Below are 15,527 nucleotides of genomic sequence, written 5' to 3'. Positions count from 1 at the left end.
TGGGCTCCTTATGCCTTGGGCCACTTTTGTCCCAGACCTGCCTGATCTGTCGGTCCTCTTCTCAGCTGGAGTCCGCCCTGTCTCTGAGGTGCTTCTCAATGGCCATTAGCTCAGTGGGGGAAAAGACTAGAGATGCCACACTTATGGAGACAGAAAACAGATTAGTGATGGGCTGGAGTTGGGGAGAGGAGATGTTTGACGGGGAGGAGTAGGAGGAGGGGAACTTTGTGGCGATGGGACAGTTCTATATCTTGATTACAGTGGCAGTTACACCTGGGAGAAAATGGCACAGAACTATATGTGCACATTGTACCTTGCCAATTCCCTGGTTTTGTTACTGTAAATTGTAACCATTTGCGTTAGCTGCGTGAAGGGTCTATGAGACCAACCCCTACTATTTTTTAAACTTCCTGCAAATCTATAATTACTATTTTTTAAGTTTAGGAAAACAAAGCTAAGCCAGACTTTGCAATGAGGGCCCTAGGAGTAAGGGGGGAGGGTGGATCTCCATTCATTTCTGCAGAAAACTAGCTGTTAGGACAGCCTGTGGGAACTGCCATGCTCTTGTTCTCCTGGAGCCCATTTTTTTTTTCTATCCTCAGTGTGCCAAGGAACTGGCACCACGGTCAGATTTTGATCTGCGTTGGCAGCAAACACCCAAGAAAGAGTGCCTGGGGGAGGGGAAGGACTCGAAGAGATTAGAGACATCAGTATGTGACAAAGCGATAAGGCTCAAGACCAATTACGGAAGTGAGGAGAGGATGGGAAGCTGACCACACCCTGGCTAGAGGCAGACCTACTGGTGAGGAGGGATGGAGAAGGACTGTATGTTGCTGGTCAGGTGGTTTCCACACCCAGGGTCCAGGGTTATGGATGGTAGGCAGCAGAGAGAGGCCTGTTTGGGTTTGCAGCACCTGTGTTTATTGGAGGTGAAAGACAGCTGGGCGGTGGCAGAGGTACTGGTTGGATAGGGTTGTGTTGTGTCTGCTATGTGCCTTTTGTATTTGACCTTTATGGAGCCTGTGGGGCTCACAAGTTCTCCTTGTTGAGCTGAGCTGGAAAAAGACCCTGCTTTGTTAATCTTGTGCCTATCTCACGCCATGTGTTGGAGGATGATCAGGGAGGATAAAAATGTGGTCCACTTAGGCTGGGACTGTAAGAGAAGCAGAAACTGGCGTTCAAGGCCCAGGTCTCATCACCGACTGCAGGGCCTGTCTGCCTTGGCAGAATTGCGTTGCTGGATGAAGGGTGTATGCAGTTTGCGTTTGGTGTCCTCCCACTCCCCTTCCCGAGCCCTGTCTCATACCTAAAGATGTCTCCAGTCCTCGACATCCATTAGGCTGCAGTTCACAGACCAAAAGGGGGTTGCAAATTCAAAAGCCTTTAGCGTCCAGACAGCAACATAACGTGGACGGCAGAGGATTGACATAGGAGGCTGTGGTAGGGCCTGTGGGGGCTGCGGAGTCTGCACCTCAACTGAAATCATTCAGGTACAAATTGTTCAAAAATCCTGTATCTGCCAGGAAGACCCATCTGGCAATTGCTGGTGAGACCTTTCTCTTTTCCTCCTGCCCTCAGAAGGGACCTCTCCTGGTACAGTTCTTTGTGGTTCCTCCCATGCCAACTCAGGGACTCCGAGAAAAGACCAGTTCATCAACCAACTCCTTGGAGGACTTTGAGCAAATACTTGACCTCTCTCTGCTTTGCTTTACGCATCTTCCAAATGGGTATACTATCCTTATCCACCTTAGCCAGTGAAGCATCATTCTGAGGGTGAAATGGGATAATGTAATTTTAAAATTCATACTCTGCTTCAATCCACAATGGATTCGAGGTAGCTGCTAAAAATACCTGCAATATAAAGGGATAAAAATAAATAATATGTGAAATCATTTTGCAACTGTACTGTAAACACATTTTCCTTATCGTCACCGAGAGCAGTGCAAACGTGTTAATAGATATATTATTTCCCAGACTCATTTTCAGTTTAACCTTGGCCTTCAGGGCTTTAACTGAAAAGCAGGCTGGCATGGGAATCTTAGACACTGAAGCTGGCTGTCTACTTGGCTCTTGGGCTGGTTTGGCCTGGGAGCGCTTGGGATGGATGTGGGGTGGTGGTGGTGGTCAGTTCTGACTCTTCAGCCTCTTGCTGCTCTGGGTCAAGGCCCTACCTCTGTCTCCATTGTCATTAGTGCCAAACCTCCCGAGTTTTTGCTCCGTGCCCGGCCTGGGCTGAGCGCTCAGACACAAAGAAAATGACCGGCTCCCATCCCACAGAGGATCACAAGTAAGGGACCTGGGAGTGAAAGCCACACACTGGGCTTAGCTTGACTTGGGAAATTTAACTAATTCATTCATTTTAATTCATTGTCCATAAGATGGACATTGTAACCTTCCTCTTCCTCACAATAATACTAGAAAGATAAACTGAGAACGTGTTCTGATAAGAAAAATTACTATGCAAATGTGGCACACCATCATCTCTATTCAGTGCTGCTCTAAAGTGGTTTAGAAAATAACAGAGCTATTAGGGTTTGGGAGCCGACATGACCAGGAGGGGTTGCCTTAAACACTCTACCCTGGAATTTTTCAGGGACCTGTGCAGGACTGGGAACCCAGGCCACATAGATGAGCCCTTCCCCTGGAGAAAACAGAATGCCTGTCAACTCAGGGGCATGCATTGAAGATTTAATATGCGCCCAGCACTGAGGTGGGCATTGTGGGGTGAGAAGTTGTTATGAGCTAAATTCCTATGTTGAAGTCCTAACTCTCAGTGTCTCAGAATGTGACTGCTTTTAGAGATAAGGTCTTGAAACAGGTAATTAAGTTAAAATGAGGCCATAAGACCCAGTCTTATAAGGATGCCCTTAGAAGAAGAGGAAATTTGGACACCAAAGAGACCTTGGACATACACATGTAAAGGAAGACCACGTTAGGACGCAGTGACAGAGCAGTTAACTGCAAGCCAAGGACAGAGGCCTCAGGAGACACCAAACCTGCTGACCCCTTGATCTTGAACTTCAGCTTCTAGAACTGTGTGAATGTAAATTTTAGTTGTTGAGGTCACCTGAGTCTGGGATTTTGTTCTGGCAGCCTGAGCAGATTAATACAGATTCATAAAAGAAAGTGTGAATTATTCACTCTTTTAATAAATACTTACTGAGTTGGGCAGTGTGTGATACAGAGATACAAAGATCAAGAAAGATGTGGTTTCTGCTCTCAGGAAGCTTACAGTCCAATAGAGATACTGTAGCTGCCTTCAAGATGGGGAGACACGACTATCATTCAGAGCAAATATGACAGCATATCATTATGTGTATGTGTGAAGTTTAAGTTGAGTCAGGTTGACTTTGAGTTGTGGAAGCTCAGTGAAAATTTAAAAAGAAAAGTCAACAGGGGAGGTTTTCTGGAGAGGGGGCTTGAAAGATTGGGGAGGATGCAGATCTAGGGTGCTGAGGACATTTCTGGGGAACTTATAGGTCCATCAAGAGGTGCCTTGTCTGTGCTGGTTCACCTGGAACGTACCACTCCCTGGGGACCTCTCAGTGCTCTGGCGACTGGCCAAGACAGGCTTCTTCCTGGGAGCCAGTGCCACTACCCCCTCAGGCCAAAAGCTCCTGCTCCCCAGTGGCTGGGGCTTGGCTGGCCCTTCCGCGGTTATTTGCTGCCATTTCTCTAGGCAGATGGGGACTGCTGGCTGTTCATCAAGTTAGCAATTAACAAGTAATTCATTAGGCACCTAATGAACAAATTATTAACCTGGCAAGCCGTGTCCAGCTGCTGACTGGGGTGGGGGAGAAATGGCTATAAATAAGGTCTTGGAGTGGCAGCTGTGGTTCAGTGGGTAAGGCATGGGCCAGGCGACAGAACACATGGGTTCTGGATTCTTGGGCCAAATCGCTTTACCTCTCTAGGCCTTAGTTTGTCTGTTCATGGGGTGGTAGTAATAAAATCCTATTCGCGGGCAAATTAAATCCCAGAAACAGTGCATATAAATGAAGGTCATTGGGTTGTGTAAACTCCCAGGCCCCTCCAATCTAACTTCCTATAATTCCACTTATCAGGCTAATGTAAGGTATTCAAGGGCTGTCCCTGGAACCCCGTCATTGGTCAGCTCACTCACAACTTAGTATGTGCCTAGAGCCCTAATATAAGCAAAGGGCTAGGCGTGGTAGGGAGACATGTATAATGTGTGCCTGCTCTCTTGGTGCTTACAATTTGGGTGTGGATATCAGACATTCACATACAGTAAACTAACTAGAGCACAAAGTGATGTATGACAGAGCCAAGAGCTACAGAATTGCAGAGGAGAAGGATAGCTGTAAACTGGAGTGAGGGAAGCCTTGCAGGAGGGCCGGGGCTTGAAGCATGACTTCATTGTGTTTTCTGATGATAAATATAACATGTGCTTATCCACCCAAATCTCCAAATAGAGAAAATTGGAAAGAAGGAGATAATCTGTAATCTCATCAGCCAGAGATAACTGTGGTTGACATTTTTGTGTGTATCTGGGAGCATTTTGACAGGCAGAGATGGTAGGAGGATAGTCCTACCAATGACTTGAGTGAAACTCTGGATTGGGGAAGGGTAAGACCTGTGGTGGGTGCCTTGGGAGATGGATGTGTGGACTGCAGGCTGGATCATGGGTCCTGGAGCAGAATGAAGTTGAAAGCCAGAGAAGGGGAGAAGGGTTGGGAGGGCAGAAGGGCCAGACTGTGGTGGTGAGGAGTGTGTGTGTGTGTGTGTGTGTGTGTGTGTGTGTGTGTGTGTGTGAGAGAGTGAGAGTGAGAGAGAGAGAGAGAGAGAAGAGAGAGAGAGAGATTGAAGAGATTGAGAGAGAGAGAGAGAGACAGCACCTTGTGCGTTGGACCAGAAGCTCCTGCCAGTAAGCCAGACACTTGGCTCTTCAATCACACTCGTGATGCAATGGAACTTATTGATGTAGCTGTCCCACTTAAGAGAAATACTACAAAAACCTCTGCAGGGAAAATAAACAAATATAAGACAGTGGCAGAGTTGCCAAAGGGAGTACGAACCAGAGGAAGGCCTACGTCTAATTGCAGTTGGCTGGGGCTGTTTCAGGTGTGTCAGCAGGACTCCTTAGGTATGATCTCTTTCAGACCCATGCCTTGTCCTTAGGGGATGTCTGATCCACAGCTATATTCTTTTTTTTTTGTCATGTAACAGCAGAGATGTTAATAGCTGACAAAACTCTTTTCTATAAGATAATTAAGAGATAATCTTTTGATTCTTTCAACAATCCCATGAGATAGATATTTTTATTCATCCTGTTTTACAGTTTAAGGAAACCCTGAGAATCCAGATCTTGGTACTGTACTGCAAATTGTGTGTGTGTGTGTGTGTGTGTGTGTGTGTGTGCAATTTGTTCTGCTACTGGAGGTGGTATAGGTTGGCAGTAAACTGAATGGTGTTTGGAGACAATTTCCTCATTGAAGAGTATGAAGAACCTTGGACTTCTTTATTATCTTCATAGATCAACTATGTCTAACAATACCATTTATCTCCTTGGGTTATGGTTGGGCTTAAATGAAGCAATACAGGTGATATAGACTTAGCACATAGTTAGTGCTCAATTAATGTTAGCTATGATTACTGTTGTTTTAACTCTGGACACATCTGAGTCACAGAAATAAGCTGACTCTTGTGGTTGTTCCTTAGTTCTTAGTCACTTTGGAGTTAGGAAGAATGTCGATCCATTCCTTTCCCTCACAGTTTGCCTGGGCCTGAGGGGCCAAACACACAGTTCTCTAAAGAACTCTCTAATTGGCCAAATACCCAGGTTTTGCAGGATGCAGAGAGTTTTTCTTTGGCTTCTGCGATAAAGACGTCGATGCCCACCAGACATCCCATCTCTTTCCCCACATCCACCAGTCCCGATGTTGTGAGACAGGACCACATAGTTGGTTCCAGCCAATAGATTGTGGGTAAGTGACACATCTCACTCTGGCCAGCTCTCTCTCCTCCTGCCTCAGGGACTGAGGAGACCTCATGTTCCAGGAGACGGAAGGTGATAGTGCATCAGTCAGCCTGGATCCTGAGAGGCTGTGTGGAGCAGAGCCCCCTGTGAACCTACACTGAACTTATTGCCTAAAGAAGAAATAAAACATCTGTGGTGTAACCCTAGAGACTCTGGAGTTGTTTTTTCGCTGTAGCATAGCCTAGCCTAACAAATACAACCCATTTTAGTTGACTGGGAACTGACATGTTACATGAATAATAAAATTAATGCCTTGTACTATACAGCTTTCCACAGTTTTTGTAGAGCAGGTTCACACCTATCATCCTTTCTGGTTCTCAGAACAATTAGCTACATGGGAATGCCTGTTGCTAAGAGCTCACTGTTACTTCTTTCTGTGATGACTTTTCTAAAATTCCCATTTCTACCCATATCCATTTTTTCAATCAGTCCCTCTGCCCATTATACCCCAATTCTTCTGCCGTAGCTTCCGAACTTGGTTGCGTTTATTTGTTTAGACATCTGCCTCCCCCAACCAGGCTGGAAACTCTTCAGTATCATCTTATTTAAGACAGAGACGGTGTTTGTTGATTTTGTGTGTCGATGTCTATAGCAGCAGGTGCTTTAATGATGGCTGAATGAGCCACCAATTGTGTGAGGTGGGCAGACCAGCCCTCTTGTCCTTATGTTGAGGCACATCGAGGTTAAAGGACCTACTCACGGTCACACAGCTAGTACGTGGCAGGGCCAGGAGTGAGCCCACCATCCTGGCCAACAGTTTTGGCCTGCTGCGGCGCAGGCAGTTTTGGGGATCGAATGAGATTGTATTGCCAAGGCGCTGTGTCAGAGCTTCCTGTTACATGTGCGCTTCTTGCTTCCAAAGCCAAAAAGGAGCCCCATGTGGTGCTGTCACAGTGGAGAAGGGCCTGGTTGGACAGAGGCGGTATATTGAGGAGAGGACTGGGAGGGATGCTCCCTCGGGGGAGGGCCTTGTCTGCCACACCCTCAGCAGCAGGAAAGAGCCTGGAGTGTAGTAAGTCTCAGTACAGTGCCCTCTTGAACAAATGGGAAGGAGGAAGTCAGTGAAGGAGGTAAGAAAGAACACTCTAACCTGAATTCTGAAGGCTGAGACCAGGTGTGTGGTGTGCAGACGATGTGCAGACACTCCACCGCCTGCCCTCCAGCCGCACCCCCTGGGGTCCACGTGGCTTCTGTCTCCTGCCTCTGTGGAGACGCTAGGGTTAGGTTGGCTGCCATTATGATATTGTGTGTGGCTGGCTCATTGTCTTACCTGGCTCGCCATTGGCTGGGAGGTGGGGAGGTGGACAGGTAGGGGAGTGGAAGGGGGCTGAGGGGAGGACCTTTCTCATCCTCTGGTGGACTGAGTCTTATCCACGAGCAGATGGATGGAGCATCTGGGGCAGTGGTCCAGCGAGGGCTGTGAGCAGCACCGCGGGAAGAAATGCCCTGTCCTGAGGACTGACCAGAGCAGACATTTGTTCTAATTAGTCATCAGATGCCAATGGAGGCTGATCCTTTTTCTTGGCCCAATAGGTCTCCTCCAACAGACCCCTTCACTGTCCTCCTTTGGGGAGTGAGAATGTCTCTCTCTCTCTTGAAAAGTCTATTGGACACCCTCACTGGACACTCCGAGCATGGCTGGGGAGCTCAGGTCAGCCTATAGTGTGATCTGAAGGGTAGAGGAAGCAGCCTCCCAGTCATCTCCCAGAACCCCAGATCTCAAAACTCAGGGGCATTCGGAAGTCATCAGCCGGCACCTGCAAATAGATTAGACGGACCTGTGTGCCCACCCCGAGTGACTGGTTGTGGCTGCCTGGAGCTTGGCACTGAGAAGGCTTAGTTGCCATCAATTAACAGCCTCTGCCAGAGCGGGGGGAGGGGAGTGGCATGTGAATGCCACAGATTCTCCATCTGGGATCTCATCTGAACCCCTTTCTCCTGTGCCTGACTTCTATGACTAGAGAGCCACTACCTCGCACTGTAGTCACGGCTCTCTGTTCATATTTCTTTAAAATGCATGCGTGTCAGAGAGGAGTACCAACAAGATATTGAAGAATCCAGTGATTGATTTATTGGGAATTATTGCAAAAAAGAAAGAAGAAAGGAAAAAAAGAAAAGAAACCATTATTAGTTGCTAGTTCTGGAAAATGCAATGCATTGGCAACTCTTAAAATACATAGATTATCACTCGGTTTATCAGACGGCCTTCCAAGGTGACAGCTGGCTGAGAGGAAATGAGCGAGCAGGTCAGTTTGGTGAAAGGTGAGGTTGGAAAATAGAGGCTCCCCTACCCCCCGCCACCGTGCACCCTGCAGTGGGGACACAGGGGGCCAGAGGTAGGAGGCGCTGACCACCTGTGGGAGGCATGAGACCAGCTCTGCCACTTTGTTCAGAAACCCTTTGTTGGGGAACTTGTGCTCCAGACACTGGCATTGGTTCTCTGGGGTCTGTGCCCTCAAACACTCCTTTCGGGGGTGTCCGGCTCAAGGACAACCGAGGTTGCAGCTGCTTTGTTTCTTCAGACTAAAAACTTTTTGGTGTCATTGGACCAGAGAGTCTGGCATGGGGATCACACACTAACAGGTAGGAGAGAGGCATTTCATTGTGTCGATGGAGAATTCTAACGCGCCCGACTTCTGTTAGTGTACTAAGTCTTTATAGAAATAGACTTTTAAAGTGAAGAGCGTAAGCCAATGAAGTTTGAATTAAAAGAACTTAAATGGCAAAAAAAAAAAAAATCCTCTGGTCAGGTTAATCACTTTTCCTAAGGAGAGGAGAATGAGAGGAAAGAGAAGCATTTATATGTGGGTCGGTGACATCCTAGTGAGTCAGTAGCAGGGGGTGTGTGCTTTGAACCACGTCAGTGATTCTGGCTTGACTCCTTGTGCTAAGGTTGTGTCCAGTAGGAGGCATCATTTGTTCATTCATCCATTCAACAAGCACTTACTGAGCACTTAATGATGTGCGAGCTTCTGCTGATGCAGGGATGGAGATGACGAGGAACCTGTCTGTACAGAGTTTTAAGGTGGGTGAGGCACGCGGATGAGAAAATGGGCATGTTCAGCAGAATATGATGCACGCTGAGCTCTGGAGGCTTCGGTTCTCCCATCTGTGGAATAGGAACGCTCCTCGTTACTGTGGAGCTTGAGTCGCTGGAGCAGCAAGAGCTGTCCCAAGCCATGCACTGGGCGGGGACCGCCTGTTCCTGAAGCAGGTAGGAAGGTGGCCCAGAATCACCATGGCGTGTGGGCTGCCCTCAAACACCATGACTGCTTTTTGCATCTGCAGAGTGTCTCAGACATTTCCAAGCACTGTCACCTTCAGTGTCTCATTGATCTTCCTTCTCCTGTGTGAGGCAGGCAGGGTGGGGATTATTAACTCAGAGGAACTAAGATGACATGCATGGCTGGGGGCGGAACTGATGCTAGACCCCAAGTTCACATTGTTGGCTCATTCCATGGGGTGAATTGGGTGGAAGATGAACTGGGGAGTTAGGATGGAGCACAGAGCCGACGACAGTTTTCCAATACTATATAAGTCCTTCCTTCCTTTTTTCCTTTCTTCCCTCCCTCCCTCCCTCCCTCCCTGCTCCCTCTTTCCTTCCTTCCTCTTTCTTTTAAGGAGGAAATGCTTACTGAGGGTTGACTACATGCACTGTGCTATCCTCCAATGGTCTCGACCTTTTTGCTGACCTGCCAGCAAGCCCAGGTGACAGCTGGAACTCGAGCCCTGTCCAAGCCTCTTTCCACAATGCCGCACTTGCAGCTGGGGTGTTGCCCCGGAGCTGGACAGCAAAAATGTGGAAAGATGGACTGCCCTAAGGCTGGGAAGAGTGCAGAATCCCGAAGCTCCTGTCACTCTCAGCAGTGCAGAACACCTAGTCCAGCCAGCCCTGTCCTGCCAGGGAGCAGGGGCTCACCCATTTTGTAGTGGGAGGCAGCAGGTGCCTGGACCCCTGGGAACAGCCCTTCCCGGAATGGGCTTTGTAGATGTGATGAATTCTTCCCCGTAGGAGGTGGCCAGTGCACCTGATGGCTTTGTTGGTTGCAGCCTCTGCCTGCTCCGCTGAAAGCCAACAACAACTAGAACAGCCCTGCGACCAGGGAGGTTGATGGCACCTGGCTGCCCATGGGCATGTGCAGTCTGAGGGACTCCTGGGAGGCTCCCCACACTTCCCATCCTTATGGACGTGGGAGTCATGCGGAGGCAAATTTCATCTGGCATAAGGAAGAACTCAATTATCCCAACTGTCTGGGACTGTGGAATGCAGGCCCCAGGAGAATCAAGCACTCATTCACGGATAGTGTTTCTGTGAAACTGTCTTAGTTTTTACAATTAAAAGTATTTTATTTTTATTTTATTGTTCTGGAGTATTTGAGCAAAGGCCACCTCACAAATAGAGAATTTGGAATCAGTTAAGATACCTGGGCTCAAGCCCTAGGTCAGCAACTCACTGGCTCTGTGATAATGGACAAGTCACTTCATGCCTTTGAGTCTTCTCACCTGAAAAATGCCCACCTCAGAGGCTTTGTGGGAGGCCTAGAGGAGATGGATTTATAGAAAAAAGCTTTGTAAGCTGTGGAGTGCTTTGTCCTCCTCGGTTATTTGTTATCGTTGTCTTGGAAGGTTCCCTCCAACCCGAAGAGCCCGAGGGCTGATATGATTGAAATTCCACCGTTAGCAATTCATTCCTTTGGGTTAAATGTTGCCCCTCTCACTGGGAGAAGCATCATTTCCTACTCAGGCAAGAGAGAGAGAATAGTGGGAAGGCACTAGTGCATCTGGTTGATGGGAAAAGAAGTTCCCAGGACGTGAGGTCAGGGTGAGAGAGGTGGGCGTGCAAGGTAAATGTGTTCATTTGGCCAGGGAAAGCATGTCTGTTCAGAGAGGGGCACTCTGGTCCCCATTTTCTGTCCAGAGCCCCCTGGGAGCTGCTTTTTAGCCCCTGGAGATTGAGCTTGGCCCTTCAAGCGACAGTCCATCTCAGACCTAGCTCCGATGCTCCACCCACCTTGCCAGGCTTGGCTAAATAAAGACATGGCCCCTGTGGGGAGCCACTGGGGCTGAGAGCTCTCCTGGGGAACTCCAGGCAGCAGGAGCTGGCTCCCCACAGCTTGGCAGAAGCAATCGCCACCCCTCTCCCTGGATTCTACCTCTGACCTTGGGTAACCTGGCAGATCGCCAGTGCCTGAGAGCTGGGGTGGGTGCGGGTGCTCAGGAGAGAGGCTGAGGGGTTGTTCCAGGCAGCTGGGGTCTGCCAAGTGCAGTGCTGGCACCAGGACAACGTGGGGGCGTGGCCTGGCTGGTGCCAACACAGGCAAGTGCAGTGTAGTCAGGGCCAATGGGGAGGAGGCTTGACAGTGAGCTGGGATATTTTAAGCTGACAGTAGCTCACCAGAAGGGCCGTTAGCAGCCCAGCTCCTGCTGCCACCGGGGAGTTGTGAAGGGGACCGGGGAGGAGTGAGGCTTCACAGTTTTCTGAGGAAGTCTGTGACTTCTGATGAAAGAAGCGTTTTGAGAAACTGCCCTTCCCAGGCTCGTCCTGGATGAAACAAAGACAGAGTCAAAGACTGTTGGGTACCTTCTCTCTCTCCTCCATGATCTCCTAGGAGGGAGAAAGCAGTAGTGGAGGATGGATGCTAGGTTTCTGTGTTTGGGGGGAAAGTGTATTACACCAAAGTGTGGGAGGACCTGCTTTCCTGTCTTGGTTCTGCCACTTGCTGGCTGAGCTGTGACCTTGGGCATGTTTAAGGCCATAGGCCGGCTTCAAGCCTGAGTCTGTTCACTTGGGAAGGAAGGTACTTGTGCTCGGCCTTCCTCCCAGGGATGTGGTGAGAGTTCCAGGCCATGAGGGAGCTGTGAAACTGCAAGGTGCCAGGTCTAGCAGCGTGGTACTGATTGCATCCTGTGAGTCACTTCCTCTAACGGGCTACCCTGGAGCTGGGGGCTCCCAGGCCTGGGTGGGGCTGCAGAGAGTTCTCTGAGGCCCTGGAAAGAGGCCAAGTCAAGCCAGATTCCCACCTTCTTCGGTGCCTACCTCTAAAGAGAATGACGAAGCAGGAGAACACTGACTGAAATCAGTTAGAGAAATCGATGCCCCTGGATGCTGCGGTGTGCATTTCTTTCCTCCTTACCCTGCCCGGCAGCTCTGCTCACTCTTTGGGAATCAGATGGTTCAGTTCAATCCTTGCTGGTCTCCGTTCCAGCAGGGCTGGGCCTCAGGGATCTGGAGTGGCCGCGTGGGGAGGAGATGTTGGGCAGGGGGTCAGCCTGCCATTGGGAGGGAGACAGGGGCTGGTACAGGGCTGGGAAAGCCCATGGATGAGCTGGGCACTGTGCAGCTGTGCCATGCTGGACAGGATCCTATCTGGGCTCTAGACTTTGAACTCCAAAGATTAGGCCAGACAAGGCCCACGGGACAGAGAAAAAGAAAGTTCAATTCTCTTGATTTCTTCACACAGCCACTTTACAGGGCAGGGAGAAAGGGAGTATTTAAGGTTCTGAATCGGGACATGAAATTTACGGCCTGGGGAGCCATCGCTTTGCTTATTTATTCAGCACACAGAGGTTACCAGGGTGGGACCCTGGATCCCAACCGCTAGAGTCCGAATCCTGGTTCTGCCACTTAAAATATAACCTCAGGCAACTTAAATCACTTTTCTTGCTTGTTTTCTCATTTGTACCTGGGACTATTAATAGTACCTACCCCAAGGAATTATTATAAGAATTAAAGGAATAGCAACATGTATCTTGCCGTAAAGTTGGCTACTTTATTCCAATGACAAAGCCCGAGAGGTCCAGGATGGTCGCTTTATCCTGGCCTGGCCGCCGTCTGACTGGAAGGCAGTTTCCCTCCTCCCAGTCCCCTGCGTTGTTGCATCTGTTGTCAAGGTCTTGCTGATTCATCTTTACAGCGTCTCTGACAGCCACCTCCTCTATCCATGCCCACCATCTCCTGCTTCGGACCCTCATTGCCTCGGGCTGAGACTGTTACAATTGCCTCCTGACTGGTCCCTTGTCTCCATCCTTCACAGAACTGTCAGATCAATCTTCTTAGAACACCATTCTCGTCATGTCACTCGCCAGCTCAAAAACTTTCAGTGGCTCCTAGGGGAGCAAGCTCAAAGCCTTCAGTGCTTGTCGTCCACCGTGCATCCTTGTTGGGACTTCCAGATCTTCTATTCCCAGGCCCACCCACCTGGGCGCCCAGTTCCTTCCAACTCTTGGACTGTCCACTTCCCCGACTGCCCTCCTCTGTGCTCAGCACATTCTACCATCCTTTGGGGTTCAGCTCAGCTCCTGCCTCCCCCGCAAGTCCTCCTGACCTCCAGTGGCGCTAAGTCCTCTTTCTTCTCACTTGGCCCCAGTGTGCCCTGGGATTGCTCACTCTTTTCATGGGTACCTGATCTAAGTTTATCCGTACATGCTTCTCAGGACATACTCCTTGCAGCCTGGCACTGTGCTGGCAACAGAGGAAGATCCAGTAGGTTTGTGTTGGCTGGCTGATTGTGAAAGGCCCTAGGTCGGCTGTTGTCTCGTGGCACCTCTACTCGCCAGCTCTGTGATTCTTTTTGTTCCTTTATCTCTGGGGCAAGGGAACCCTTGGCCTTCTTCCTTCCACCAAAGGAAGGGAAGGGATGAGAGGTAGCTGGGAGCAGCACAAGTCTGGTCAGCTACTGCGTGTGTGTGCGTGTGTGTGTGTGAGTGCGTGTGTGTGAGTGTGTGTGTGAGTGCGTGTATACTCTCTCCTTCCACTTGTCAGCTTCTTCTCTGTTTCTCTACTGTTCTTGCCCTCCAGGGAATCCACCCCACAAGACGAGTAGGCCTAGAGAGATGAGGGAGAGGGAAGAAACCAAAGGCCTAAACTAAGCGTCCTCTTTCCTGCCCCTGCACATGGCAACTCCTGGATCTGTGATGGGGAGGGGCTGTCTCGGGTGGGCAGGAGGCTCATCGGCTGGTGAGCTCAGGAGCAGCTGGGATGGGCCCCAGGAGGTGGTCTGAAGGATGCAGTACCTGAGGGCCTGTGAACATATATCAGGAAACCGAGGGCTTTCGTTCCCACCTGCTGACTCGCCCTTCTCCGGTGACTCCCTCTTGCAAGATCTCCCAGCTTCGATCCTTTACCAAGTAGTCTCTATTCCCTCCACTCCCTTTTCTCTGATAGCCTTTTCTCCCTGCTTGTTTGTCGCTTAGGTTTTATGCTGTGTCATGGGTTCCCAATTCTTCTTTTGGATCGCAGAGGACAGGAGTGACATTTTATGAACAACGGTCTACGAACCAGGCGTTTGACTAGCTGCTCTGCGTACACTATCTCATTTAATCTCTACAAAGTTTGTTTTAAAAAAATTCTCATTTTCTAGATAACTGAGGTTCGGTGAGACTAAATTGCCTATGACTCGTTGGTGTTCATTGTGTTTCCTCTGCAGATCCCGGCACGGGGTGGAGGGGAGGCTCACACACAGCAGATGCTCAAGAAATAATGGTGTGACCCTTGGACTCTACCATCTCTAAGGGCAGCTCAGGCTGAGGGTTAGGGTTGGCAGAGAGAGGGAGGTAGTGGGATAGGCTTGTACAGACCGGAGGAAAGAGAAGACCCAAGGTCAGAGTGCCCCACAGCGACAACAGGCTGAAGGCTGGTCTGGCTGGTGTTGTGCACTGTCCTTACGAAGGCCGCGTGAGCCCGAGTCCCTGAAGGGCCTCAGATGCGCATGTCCTGCGAGGAGATTCCTGCCCATCCACCACAGGAAACCAGTGAGAGCCAGCCCTGGGTGTCCCTTGCTGCTTTCTCAGCTCCCTCACTCCAGGGCATAGGGCAAAGCTCCCCTATATGTTTCAGAGTTTTCCTCCTTATGCCTGGTGAGGGTTAAAAAACATTTAAAAACACTTTTAGAGGAGGGAGAGGGATGTACTGAGCAGTAACTTTGGAGCCTGGAGTAGGGCCCGTTGAAGAGGGAAGAGCTGCCCGGGATACAAAACTGCAGACCTGCAGGGGAGCATCTGGGCCACCGGAAGGCCCTGGGAGCACCGGAGGGGAGGAAGTTTGTAGATGCCAGGCTTCCAGCTTCCGGTCAAAGACTACCCAGCTCTGTAATTCCAGCCGGTTTTCATCCTTTAACCTACACTTTTCTGAATTTTCTGAAGCCGGTTCCTTAAGTTCCCCATGTTTTTGGGAAAAAGCCAGGAGGCCTCGTCAGATGTGAACTCATCTAAAACCGGAGAGGACTAACAGGCGGCCAGCCAGAAGGGGTTCTACCCAGCTCCAATCCCCAAGCCCTCTTGGCCCAGGTCCTCCACTAACCCGCTAGGGCTGCGCCTCCCACGGACACCATTCAACGGTCGGGGACAGAGTGGAGCGAGGGCCATCGCCCTAGGATGCGCCAAATGATGGGCTTTCAGAGGAAACCCGCGCTTTGCGCTTCCAAGACTGGAGAAGCCGTGTTCCCGCCTAAATCCGCAAGATGGAAGTTGCTCCCTCTAGCTTTCCCGCTAGCGAAGGCTGCTGGTTTTGTGAGTGACCCCTCCCTTTGCG

The sequence above is a fragment of the Pteropus medius genome, unplaced genomic scaffold (assembly GCF_902729225.1).
Source record: "Pteropus medius unplaced genomic scaffold, Ma_sr-lr_union100, whole genome shotgun sequence".
NCBI classification, from domain to species: Eukaryota; Metazoa; Chordata; class Mammalia; order Chiroptera; family Pteropodidae; genus Pteropus; species Pteropus medius.
Note: the sequence above shows the minus strand (reverse complement) of the source record.